Below are 14,298 nucleotides of genomic sequence, written 5' to 3'. Positions count from 1 at the left end.
AACCTAGGGACTGCGGGCAGATGCAAGATTATCCCATCAGGTATTACCCTAAATGGCCTTACACTTAACCTCTCTGCCCATAATGATCAAACACTGCCCGACAAGAGAGGACCTCTCCCTCGACTGCAAGGAACAGTGCTACACTCTTTACTCACATGGATCCCAGGAATTAAAACCATTTGCAAACATTTTGAAACCGTACATATCTATATATCATATATATATAAAATTTGCAAAACAAAATACCAATGATTGAAATCAACTACTGGCAGTTTGGTTTCCATCAGAGAGAGTGCATCCCCGATCATTACCTTTGTCTGACAAAGGTGCTGATCTTGTCACTATGATCACCCACTCAGATGAATTCTTAGACTGTCCCAACATACCCAGGTTTTGACCCCCGCTAAGGATCTCACTGATTGGCATATCAAAGATATCCTAATTGGACACCTAGTGCAGTATCATAATCTAGTCTAGGGGTTTGGTATAACTTTCCAATTTTGCCCATCTATCTCCAAGGTCTAGGGCAATACTGGAAATCTGGTCCGGTTCAAGGATTCAAGTAATCCTACACTACATGTGCCTTGGGTTTTACCTTGGCGGCTGCCACCCCAACGCTTGGCAGCACACTAGTGTCAGCCTTAGTTTGATAAATCTCCCCGGACTTATCTAGCAACTGTGAATGTTCTAAACTAACACGAGTCTCATTAAGTGTCCAGTTTAAGGGTCTTATACAGAAACATACCACACAACATGAATCAAACATGTACTTTATTTATTTACACTAAATCTCAAAAGTACATCAAATCTGATTGGAGCTAAGGGCATACAAAACTATCTAACAGCTTCCACTTGCACTTAGGTCCAATCTGGTACAAGCCAAAGTCCCATACTTTCCACGTGTTTCTCAAACACTTTCTGTGTGAGTGGCTTAGTTAATGGGTTTGCCACATTACCCGCTGATGCTACCTTCCAACCCAAGATGTCCCCTCTACCAATGATCTTCCACAATACATGGTACTTCCTCTCGATGTGTTGCGACTTTGAGTAGACCTGAGGCTCTTTAGCTTGGGTGATCACTCCATTGTTGTCACAAAACAACGGGATGGGTGATGTGCTGGACAGAACCACTCCCAATTCGTGAATGAATTTCATCATCCACACGACTTCCTTGGCAGCTTCACTTGCAGCAATGTACTCGACTTCAGTTGTGGAGTCTGCTATGGACCCTTGTTTGCTACTTTTCCAGCAAACAACACGTGATTCTATCGTGAAAACATACCCAGATGTAGACTTTCTATCATCTGGATCTGACTGGAAATCGACATCAGTATATCCCAAAATTTGTAGTGAAATACCATCAAATACCAGACAAAACTCTTTTTTCCTTCGATGGTATTTGAGTATGTTCTTCACAGCAGTCCAATGCTCCTGCCCTAAGTTGGCCTGAAACCTGCTTACCACACTCACCGCCTGAGCAATGTTAGGATGAGTGCACAACATGGCATACATGGTGCTCCCTATGGCAGAGGCAGAGGCATAGGGAATGTCTTTCATGCCCTCAATCTCCTCAAAATTCTTAGGAGACATCTTCTTGAAGAGAGTGACTCCGTGTCTGAAAGGAATGTTTTCTTTCTTGGAGTTCTCCATGCTGTACCTTTTGATAATTTTGTTAATGTAAGCAGCTTGGGATAATCCTATTACCGCTTTGATCTATCTCTATAGAGTCGAAGACCCAACATATAGGAGGCTTCTCCAAGATCTTTCATGGAGAATTGCTGCGAAAGCCATACTTTGACCAAAGTCAACATTCCTACATCATTCCCAATGAGTAGGATATCGTCCACATACAACACCAAAAAGGTGACCTTATCCCCACTGGACTTCCTGTAAACACAGGGCTCATTCGGATTCTACTCAAAGTCAAACGATTTGATAGCAGAGTCAAAACGGATGTTCCAACTCCTAGAAGGCTGCTTAAGTCCATATATGGATCTATCAAGTTTACATACCATGTATTCTTCACCATTAGCAAAGATGCCTTGTGGCTGCTGCATGTAGATATCTTCACTAAGATCTCCATTTAGGAACGCGGTTTTGACATCCATTTGCCAAATCTTGTAGTCATGGTATGCTACTACAACTAGTAGGATCCTAATGGATTTAAGTATGGCCATGGGCGAAAAGGTTTCCTCATAGTCGATGCCTTCTTTTTGAGTATTCTCTTTCGCCACCAAACGAGATTTGTAGGTCTCGATCTTCCCATCGGGGCCCTTCTTCCTCTTGTGAATCCATTTGGAACCGATTACTTTTACCCCAGAGGGCAGATCTACCAGAGTCCAGACTCCATTGGGCTTCATCGAGTCGATCTCAGCTTTCATGGCCTCCACCCACTTCTGGGAATCTATGTCCAACATAGCTTCCCCATAGGTCACGGGATCCTCCTCACTAGTCAAGGCTTCCACCAGGTAACTATCCTAGTCATAACTTCAATGGACTGGTGGCCTGGATACCTGGGTGGATCTTCTAGGTTGGTCACTACCTAGAACTTGTGGGACATATCCCACTACTCCTGAGCTCTCCTCATCAAGAACTATTTCCTGACGATGGGTGTCTAGGATGTAATCGGTCTCTAAGAACTAGGCATTTCGACTGCAAAACACTTTCTGCTCACTTGGGTCATAGAAAAGATAACCCACCGAATCTTTTGGGTAGCCTACAAACAGGCAATGGCTGATCTTGGATTCCAACTTGTTCGCACTCGTTCTCTTAACATGCGTAGGACAACCCCAAATCTTCAAGTGTCTGACACTTGGTTTCTTTCTAGTCTAGAGTTCGTATAGAGTTTTCGGAACCGATTTGGTTGGAACCCGGTTCAGCACATAGATAGCAGTCTCTAATGCATATCCCCAAAAGGATGTGGGCAATTTTGAGTGTATGAGAAGTGATCGGACCATGTCTAGCAAGGTCCTATTCCTCATCTCTAAAACACCATTAAGTTGTGGTGTGGCAGGAAGAGCTAATTGCGACATTATCCCGTTGACCTTTAGGTAGTCCCTAAATTTGTCAAAGAGATACTCGCCGCCTCGATCTGATTGAATGGCCTTAATTTCTCTCCCTGACTGTTTCTCGACTTCTTGTCTGAACTCTTTGAACCTTTCAAAGGATTCGGACTTATGTCTCATTAGGTACACGTAACCATACCAAGAGTAATCATTGATAAATGTAATGAAGTACACGTGTTGGTTACAAGTCCTAACACTCAGGAGACCACATACATCAGTATGTATAAGGTCGAGTGTGCCTGTCATCTTTCAGGCTTACCGTTAAATGGCCATTTTGTCATCTTGCCTCGGAGGCAAGGCTCAAGTGGGAAAATCTTCTACAGTTAGAAAATCCAAAGGACTATCCTTTACTAGCCTTGGGATTTGGTCAAACCGATATAGCCAAGTCGGTAATGCCATAGGCACGTGGGATTAACTGTATCACGATTTCCTTTCTTGGGGTTTTTGACCGACGTAGATTCGGTTTAGTTTCTAGAGAATGACGTAGAACATAGAGACCATTCTCCAGTTCCCCGCATGCGATGAATTTATTGTTCCGTTTAACAGTAATCATATTACTAAAATAAACAGTATATCCATCAAGACAGTTTAAAAACAGAAATCAAATTTCTTCTTAAGTTCTATACATGAAGACAATCTTTAAGTACAAGAATTCCTTCTCTAAAAACTAATTCTATGGTTCCTATTGCCATAGATGCAATGCTTGTAGTCATTCCGAAGAAAATTGTTACTTCTCCTTCACTCAGCCTTCTACTAACTTTGAACCCTTGTAGTGAATTATATGCAAGTGTTGAAGCCCCGGAGTCAACACACCAGGACACAGAAGTGACTAACAAATTAGTCTCTATGACACAAGTTTTGAGGTTACCTTTCTTAGATTCCAGGTAGGCAAAACAATTTCTCTTCCAGTGGTCGGTCTGCTTGGAGAAGTGATAGGCATCGAATGCCTTATTTTTCTTCTACTTCTTAGGCTTGGCAGCTTTCTTCTGGGGCTTCTTTACCTTCCTCTTTTTCTTGCCCGATTTGCTAGCTTCAACAAGCATAGCCACAGGCTCATCCTTTTTGATCAAATCCTCGACCCTCTGCAACATATTGCTAAGTTTCTAGATGTTGACATTCAGCTTGTTCATATTGTAGTTCATTATGAACGGATTAAAGGAAGGAGGTAGAGAATTAAGGAAGGCATCCACTTACGTGGCAAGATCTAGCCCGGATCCAAGAGCTTCCAGTTCGTTGATATAGCCCATTATCCGAAGACAATGGTCATGAACTTTCTGCCCCTTGGACATCTGCGCGGTCATGAACAACTTCAAGACCTTCTGCCGAGTAGAACGATTCTGCTCTTCGTACATCATCTTTAGACTATTCAATATGTCCTTGGCTAGTTTGATCTGATTGAACTACCTCTGTATTGGATTGTCCAGGGAGGTAATGACATAGCAGCGGGCTAGAGAGTTTTTATCCTCCCAATCTTGAAAATCCTTCCTTCGAGCCTTAGAAGCCCGGTCTCCTGGATGCTCTTGGGCAGGATTTTTCACTACCTTATCCAGTTTCTTGGAGGTTAAGACCAACATAAGGTTTTTGTACCAGTCAGCATAATTGGGGCCCTTAAGCTTGTTGTGGTCAAGCAACTTAGCAAATTGCTCGTTTGCCATTTTCTGGTAAAACAACAAAATGTTAGTCCATAACCTTAATTTGATTCATGTTGCCTACATAGATATGACTTTTAATCTATGTTCCATTCCCATTTGTTCATCTCTGAGATTTCCCTCCTATCTCAATGACAGAGACGGTGAAATGTCTCTGGAAATGTGGGAAATCACATAGGGCACGTAGAGCCAACTATTTCAGTTGCATAACCCCACCACCTTTCTGTGACGGATCACATCCACTCATCATATGAATTTCCCTTTGGCCTCTGTCAAACAAGGTTCAGAGCCATTTTCTGTCCAGTGAGTGCTCACCCATCATATTCAGGTTATGCCAAGGTACTGTGAGAGAGTTCCCATTTTCTGGTGAAGCCCCTCCCACATCGGTCTATACCAAGGTCCAGTGAGTGCTCACCCATCTATGAAACACTCTAACATATCTAGCAGCAAATGGATAGCCCAATTTTATGTTGTGTTTCCTCATTACTGAAGGACCCATCATCGTGCTAATGACAGAAGGCCTTTAGAGAGTCCATTACATGGATCTCCCGATCACAAGCACTCATATTTGCTAGAGGGAACAAAATTATGCCCTAGTTAATTTTGGTCAAACCAGAGTGGCTCCCACTGACTTTCATAAAGTCAGATTTTATTTATGGTGGCCCAATTTGGCTAGGGTTTCCATATGTGTCCCTTTTCTAGGTTATGGGGCCCACCATGAAAGGAAGGGATCATCCAATGACCGTATGGGACACCATGGAAATGATGTGCATTCAGCCATGGTGTGCATAAGAGCCACTAACAAATCATCATGGGCCAGGTGCTTATGGCCCATGGTTGCAACACATCAAACATCCACACATCACATGTAATGGAAGAATTGATCCAATCAATTAACTACTGTAAAGCCCATCAATCAGCCCGTTTCAAATCCATAACATTAATAATTAATATTATCTAGGTATATGGGCTGAATCGCAGTTAGCAGTTCAGCCCATATAGCTTTTATGTAAAACTGGGCTTTACAGGTTGGGCCGAATTAATCCCTACAACTGAACATCAGTTTTGGATCTGAAAGTGTGAGAAATCTGGACTATCAAACCATAGATTCGGTCCAAATAGTTTTGGTCCAATCTAGTCCGAGATGGTCTAAAACTGATTTTCAATTCAAGAATTAAATCAAGAAAGATCTGAAATTAATATTTCTGATTTTAGACAATCAAAAATCAGACAAGGACTGTTCGTACCACCTGCAAAACAAAGGTTAGTCACCAAGGTTGCAGTTTCATAAACTGCAAAATGCAGAAAGCGATCCCTCCATCTGTGAATCTCCAGCGCCGCCGCCTTCTCTTCTCTAATCAAGAAAAAAAAATACAGAAATCCTATTTCTGTTAATTAATTACATCCTTGATTGAATCCTATACATTCAGTCTAGAAAAAAAATATATTTTATCGACCGAATAGAATAGAAACTGCAAAAAGATTGCACAGATTATCTGCGCTAAATCTGCACTTTGATCTCCAGGTATGAACAACCCATTAAATCAAGAAATAAATAAAGAACAATTCTAAATAAATTTCAGATTTAACAAAATTAATTTCAGATCAATTGCCCTCAACAAGAAATAGTTTCTTGAAACAAACTGCAATCTGCGCAATACCCGGATAGAATAGCTTCTACCGAATTGCATAGGGTCAGATCTGATTTCTTGGTTCAAGATTCGAACCTGTGACTCTGATACCACTGAAAGACTGGTGGTATCCATTGTATGGACGCCAAAAGGTTGCGGAATTGGGAGGGGTGAATTTCAAAAATTTTCTACCTTTCTTCCAATTGGGAATCATATTCCCTGATTTTAGAATCAATATTCAAGGATCTACTTGAACCTAAACCAAACCAGATCTGAACCAAAAGGAAAGGAAAGGGTTATACCTGATACGAAGAATCAGTATCTCCCAACATTGGTGTTCACGCCCAAAGAGAGGTCCAAGATCTGCTTCTGCTAAAGATGACACAACAACTGTGGAACAGAACCAGCAGTGTGTGTCCTACACACTGAATGCTTCACAAGAATTCGTTGGAGACTATGAGCACCGAACTAAATCAAGAACTCCTCCTTGATCTTTCCCTCTCAAAGAGACTGAATCTTGCAGTGAATGCGGCTGGAGGAGAACTCTAGAGATGAAGTTGGCGTATACTGCTTTTCTTCACTCTGGAGTATCTGAGATCCTATCTCAATTCGCAGGAGGTTGTTCTACAAAAACCCTTGGTTTGAATTCTAATAATTCTCATTAGGGTTTCTCCTCTTTTCTTTTGATTAAGAAACCTCCTAATCCTATTAGGAGTTATTTGATGAGAATAAAATTTGCCATATATTTATCCCTCAATATTTAGTATTTTGCACTTAATTGGTACCTAATTGGACTCATTACTCTTGTATTTCGATTCAGGGCAAGCAAATAGGCGATTGGAAGAAAACAAGGCTAATCGGATGTTTTTGCACAGTTTTGGCACCGATCAGTGATATGGGCATAACTCTCAATTCCGGATTCTGATTTGGACATTTCAAGAAGCACTGGAAAGATAAGGAAAAGGCCCACAACTTTTATGTTTTGGGTTTTGATAGAATCAATTGCATCAAAGATGAATTCGGGCCCAAAATCGGAGCAATTTCGCAGCAAGGCCCATTTCATGAGTTGAAGCCCATTTCGCAGAAAAGTCTCGAAGCAAGCCCGAATTGTTAAAGAAGCCCAGTTCAAATTCAAGACCCAAGAGTCCCATTAGAATAAAAGGTTGAATATAATCTCAACAAAAGAGTTTTATCAGATTTAAATTCCCAAGTTGTAATCCTAGAAAGATAAGGGATAAGAGTTAGGTAGGATAAGTTCAATTTAGACTAGGACTTTCCAGTTTGAGGATAATCTCCTTAAGGGAGTTGGAGAGCAGCCCTCTCCACAAATCTATATAAAGAGGGGGCAGACCAGCACCCAAGGCATCAATTTCCTCCAAGAGAGCTTCAGTCTTCAAAGAAAGAAATTAGCAATCAAGGAGGAAGAAGCAAGAGTTCGCCCCTTTCTCATCTGGAAGCTGCGATTTCATCATGAGGTGCCTGTAAGTTTTTATTTCTGGTTGAAGGGTTAGGGAAGCTTTGATTCTTTAACATTGTGAGATCTATTTGATTTTTATTTTTATTCCATTATTTATAGGTATTCATGTGTTTTCTGCAAATTAACTATGAGGATTATTTTTATTGATTAAGCAAGAAGGGACCCTTGCTCATTCAATGAAAATAATCCATGGCCAATTGAACCTCCAGTTTCGTATACGATTGGTAGGTTCGATCATGGTGGCAACTAACATAAATTGATTGCAAAAAAGTTTCCGATCTATGTTAGGAAAATGTATGATCTGGTTTAAACGGTACGAGCTTGTGAGATCGCTGACCAGAATTTGGTCTCTCCCCTCTTAATGCTATTAATAGGTTAAATCCTAAGAGCTTGTTTAAGACTGCCTATTAATAAGGGAAGCAATCAAAGAGCTTGTTTTGGTTGTCGAATAATAAGAGTAGAGGCTGGCTGTTAGAGCTTGTTAATAGCTATAACCAATTTATTCATAAACATATGAATCTATCTTTGCATCAAGGATCAATGCTACGAATCAAAGCCGAACTTATCCCTTCAACCGGAAGTTTTCTCCCATCGATTTGATATTTTGTTTTCTACTATTTACTTGTTTTCCTTAGCTTTACAAACCCCTCTTAATCCATCTACTTGGAAATAAATCCACCCAATCCCTGTGGAGAACAACCTTGCTCATCACTATCTGCAAATTATTAACCCAGAGCAGACTATTTATCTTTGGTTGGGTTCGGCACCCACCAAATTTTGGTGCCGTTGCTGGGGATTGGCATCCTAAGTAGGTTTATTTCCTTTTGTTTGGTTTATGCCTCGCTCTTCTCATGTAGGTGAACTCCACTATGACCCTGAGATCGAGAACACAGTTCGCCGCTTGAGGAAAGAAGCCAAGCAATGCCGCAACCAATCAGCATCACTCCCCACTTCTGGAGTGAAGTCGGCTGCAGAAATCATTGAGCCATCCAACCATTCTAAAGAAGAAGTCATGGCCAACAATGAAGAAAGAACCCTTAGAGAGCTAGCTACACTAGATCTGCACCAACAATCTCTCTGCATTGAATATGCAGATCTAGCAGTACCCTTTGAACTTAAATCAGGTCTTATACACTTACTCCCTACTTTTTGTGGACTTGCAGGCTAAGACCCTCACAAGCACCTAAAAGAATTCCACGTAGTATGCTCAAGCATGAAGCCTCAAGGTGTTACTGAGGAACAGATCAAACTGCACACCTTTCCTTTCTCACTTGCTGATAAGGCTAAGGATTGGCTGTACTACCTACTCTTCGGTTCCATCACCACGTGGAATGATATGAAAAGGCAACTCCTTGAGAAGTTCTTCCCTTCCTCCCGAGTGGCTAACATCAGAAAGGAGATCTATGGCATAAGACAATTAAGTGGGAAATTCTCTACGAATACTGGGAGAGATTCAAGCAACTATGTGCCAGTTGTCCACAACATCAAATTCTAGACCAGCTTCATATCCAATATTTTTACGAAGGGTTACTACCAATGGATAGGAGTATGATCGATGCAGCAAGCGGAGGAGTGTTGGTGAACAAAACTCCAACACAAGCAAGAGAGTTGATCTCAAACATGGCAGCCAACTCTCAACAGTTCGGCTATAGGCTCAATCCTCCAACAACTCATGCTAATGAGGTAAACATCTCCTCCCTAGAATAGAAAATTGTGAGCCTGACCTCTCTTGTCTGTCAATTGGCCACAGGTAATACACAAACAGTGAAGGCTTGCGGGATTTGCTCAACTCCGGGACATCCAACTGACATGTGCCCTACACTTCAAGATGAACCTTACGAACAAGCTAATGCTGTTGGAGGATTCCCACAAAAGAAATACGATCCCTACTCGAACATCTACAATGCAGGATGGAGGAGGGATCATCTCAACCTGAACTATGGAAACAAGCCCTTCAGCTTCCAACAACAGCATCAAACCAGGCCGCCGGCTCCACCATATTCAGCCTCTCCCAACTCAGGTACGTCTCTCAATGAAATTGTGAAAGCACTTGCAACTAATACTCAACAATTTCAACAGGAGACGAGGACAAGTATCCAAAACCTGGAGAATCAGGTCAGCCAGCTAGCGACAGCTATGAGACGAATGGAATCCCAATCACTAGGGAGGCTACCTTCTCAGACCATGACCAACCCAAAACAAAATGCTAGCGCTATCACGTTGAGAAGCGGGAAGGAACTGAATGAACCCTATCAAGAAGCACCCAAAGATACAACCAGAGAGGAGACACCATCCCAAATGGATTCAAGCGGAAAGCCACCCCAATCCATAGTCATCGCTCCACCTTTCCCTAGCTGATTCGCAAAATCCAAGAAGGAGGAGCAAGACAAAGACATTCTTGAGACCTTCCGCAAGGTTGAGGTAAACATCCCCATCCTTGATGCAATTAAGCAAGTACCCCACTATGCCAAATTTCTCAAGGAGCTGTGCACTACTAAGAGAAGGCTGAAAGACGATGAGAAGGTCCACGTAGGAGAAAATGTTTCAGCCATTCTCCAGCAAAGACTACCCCCTAAATGCAAGGATCTAGGTATGTTTACCATTCCCTGTAAGATAGGAAATGTCCAGATCGAAAAAGCTATGCTAGACCTAGGAGCTTCAATAAATGTCATGCCCCATTCTATTTATACAACCATGAATCTCGGACCATTAAAAGAAATGGGCATGATCTTACAACTTGCTGTTCGGTCTACTACATACCCAAAGGGAGTCTTAGAGGACGTCCTAGTCCAAGTTTATAATTTGGTCTTTCTCGCCGATTTTTATGTGATCGACACGGAAGAAGATAACTCTTCCAACTCGACCCCAATTTTTCTAGGAAGACCCTTTCTTAAAACGCCCAAAACAAAAATCGATGCGCATAAGGGGATGCTTACCATGGAATTCGATGGTGAGATCATTAATTTTAATATCTATGATGCCATGAGATACCCTAATGATGCCCATTCTATTTTCTCTATCGATGTTATTGACTCTTTAGTGCAGTAGACTTTTGAGCTAGAAGATGAATACACACTGAGAGTTGCACTTAACAATGGGCCTGATCAACTGCAACGAGCAGAGCAGAAGTTTATGCTGAATTCAGAACTGCAAACTTTGACTTCTGGACTAAACTCTTTTGAATTTGCTCATAATTCTTCTTTCATTAGTTTTCCCCTATCTCACACAAGGCTCCTTCCATCTATTGTGCAGGCACCCCAGTTGGAGCTGAAATCATTACCAAAGCACCTAATGTACATGTTCCTAGGCAAAGGGGAGACACTACCTGTGATAGTTTCCTCCAAACTCGATGCACTGGAAGAAAGGAAACTAATTCAAGCACTTAAGGAATGCAAGGAAGCGATCGGATGGACTGTAGCTAATATCAAGGGGATAAGCCCATCTACTTGCATGCACAAAATACTCTTGGAAGAAGACTCCAAACCTGCAATCGGAGCCCAATGCCGATTAAACCCACCACTGATGGTGGTAGTGAAGAAAGAAGTTTTAAAACTTCTAGATGCTGGGATAATCTATCCCATTTCAGACAGTAAGTGGGCAAGTCCGGTACAAGTAATCCCGAAGAAAATAGGTATGACTATGGTCGAAAATCAAGACGGTGAGTTAGTGCCTACCTGAATCCAAAATGGGTGGCGGGTGTGTATAGATTACTGGAAGCTGAATTTGTTAACCCGAAAAGACCACTTCCCGCTCCCTTTTATCGATCAAATGCTTGAAAGACTAGCTAGCAAATCTCATTACTATTGTCTTGATAGTTATTTAGGGTTTCATCAAATTCCATTTGCACCTAAGGACCAAGAAAAGACTACCTTCACCTGCCCCTTCGGTACCTTCGCTTATCGGCGCATGCCATTCGGTCTCTGCAATGCTCCCGCCACATTCCAAAGATGTATGGTTAGTATATTTTCAGATTATGTGGAAAGAATTATAGAGGTATTTATGGACGACTTCATAGTGTATGGAGATTCTTTTGATTCATGCTTATCTAACCTTACAAAGGTACTCGAAAGGTGTATAGAAAAGAACCTCGTGCTGAATTATGAAAAATGTCATTTCATGGTCGACCAGGGCATCATTCTAGGGCATGTAGTCTCTTCTAAGGGAATCAAAGTTGATAAAGCAAAAATAGATGTTATTAAATCCTTGCCCTATCCCACAAACATTCGGGAAGTTCGCTCTTTCCTTGGACATGCAGGATTCTATTGGAGATTCATCAAGGATTTCTCCAAGATAACTCGCCCCTTATGTAATCTACTCCAGAAAGATGTGATGTTTGATTTTGATGAAGGGTGCATGGCAGCCTTTGATAAGTTGAAGGAATCATTGACTTCAGCCCCAGTCATCCAGCCACCGAATTGGGATCTTCCCTTCGAGATTATGTGCAATGCAAGCAATTATGCCATTGGTGCTGTTCTGGGACAGAGGGTTGGAAGAGCCGCTCATGCAATATATTATGCTTCGAGGACCCTTGATGCTGCCTAATGCAATTATTCAACAACAGAGAAGGAACTCTTGGCTGTAGTTTTTGCCTTAGAAAAATTCCGTTTATATTTATTGGGTACTAAGGTGATTGTTTATTCTGATCATGCAGCCCTAAAATATTTGCTCGCCAAGAAAGAAGCAAAGCCGAGGCTTATCCATTGGATTCTCCTGATACAAGAATTTAACCTTGAAATCCGTGACAAGAAGGGTGCAAAAAATTTGGTTGCAGACCATCTTAGTAGGTTGACTACAAGTGAAGAGGCAACACTCTTGAAAGACGAGTTCCCAGACGAGCACCTTTTCGCGATTCAAGAAGGAACTCCATGGTATGCAGATATAGTTAATTATTTGGTTACTAGAACCATACCAAGAGAATTAACAAGAGCTCAAAGGGATAAGGTAAGAAATGATGCCAAGTACTACATCTGGGATGACCCATATCTATGGAAGCAATGTTCCGATCAGGTCCTTTGAAGGTGCGTGCCCGACCCCGAAATCCCCTCCATTCTTCACTTCTACCATTCATATGCCTGTGGGGGCCATTTTGGCCCAAAGAGGACAGCACGTAAGATACTGGAGTGCGGATTTTTTTGGCCTACCCTATTTCATGATGCTTATATGTTCTGCAAGGCCTGTGAACAATGCCAAAAGACAGGTAACTTAAGCCGTAAAGACCAAATGCCACTTACCCTTATACTGATATGTGAAATATTTGATGTATGGGGTATAGGTTTCATGGGCCCATTCCCTTCCTCTTTCGGTAATGTTTACATCCTACTAGCTGTAGACTATGTTTCGAAATGGGTAGAAGCTAAAGCTACCCGAACTGATCATGCTAGGGTTGTAGATTTTGTCAAGTCCCATATTTTCCCCAGGTTCGGAATGCCTAGGTTGACAATAAGTGACCAAGGCACTCACTTCTGCAACTGAGTGGTGGAAGCTCTATTCAAGAAATACAATATCACCCATCGAATTTCCACTGCATACCACCCACAAACAAGTGGACAAGCCAAAGTGTCCAATAAGGAGATAAATTCCATACTTGATAAAATGGTTGACCCTAGAAGGAAGAATTGGAGTCTGAGACTCAACGATGCACTATGGGCCTACCGCACAGCCTACAAAACTTCTATAGGTATGTCTCCCTACCATTTGGTATTCGGTAGGCCATGTCATCTCCCTATGGAAATAGGAACATAAAGCATACTGGGCGGTCAAACAATGCAACATGCGCATGGATGAGGTGGGAGAACAGAGGAAGTTGCAGCTACAAGAACTAGAAGAGATCTACAATGACGCTTATGAGAGCTCTCGAATCTACAAGGAAAAGACAAAAGCCTTCCATGACAAGACGATCTCAAGGAAAGATTTTGTAGTTGGCTAGAAAGTTCTTCTTTTCCATTCCAGGCTTAAACTCTTTCCCGGTAAGTTGCAATCTCGATGGGTTGGACCTTTCACTGTTACTAATGTCTTACCTTATGGAGCAGTTGAGATTTAAAGTCCGACCACAGACAAGAGGTTCAAGGTAAATGGGCACCGTCTAAAACCCTTCTATGAAGGATTTCAGGTATACAATGCGGAAGAGGTACCCCTCGAAAGTCCGACCTATGTAGAGTAGGGCATGAACCATTTCATTTCCTTTTAGTTTTCACCTTTTATTAAGTTTTAAGTGTGTGGGGGGGGGGTACAGGCTTTAACCATTTCATTTTATTTCAAAAAAATAAAAAAACACTCAACTCTTTTGAAATCAATTGAAACAATATTTTGGGAAATTCTTGTGGACCCAGTAATGAGGCACAATTAAGGAGTACACCACCTTTCTGAAGCCATTCCCTTTTTAGCTAGTCCTAAATTCAGGTTTAAGTAAACAGGGCAAATACTTTACCATTGCTACAAATGGTAGGATGGAGCATAAAATGCACCTACCAACCAAG

At 41.7% G+C, this 14,298-nt stretch overlaps 1 pseudogene; it reads left to right on the top strand.

Annotated features, from left to right (window-relative positions):
* Window positions 1–12,838, top strand: part of LOC148852805 (uncharacterized) — a 29,851-nt pseudogene extending 17,013 nt beyond the window's left edge.
* The last annotated feature ends 1,460 nt before the right edge of the window (window positions 12,839–14,298 follow it).

Source organism: Nelumbo lutea, chromosome 5 (genome assembly GCF_056320005.1).
Source record: "Nelumbo lutea isolate HS-2025 chromosome 5, American lotus-T2T, whole genome shotgun sequence".
Classification (NCBI taxonomy): domain Eukaryota; kingdom Viridiplantae; phylum Streptophyta; class Magnoliopsida; order Proteales; family Nelumbonaceae; genus Nelumbo; species Nelumbo lutea.
The sequence above is the reverse complement of the archived record's forward strand: the minus strand, read 5'-3'. Positions and strand labels throughout refer to the sequence as shown.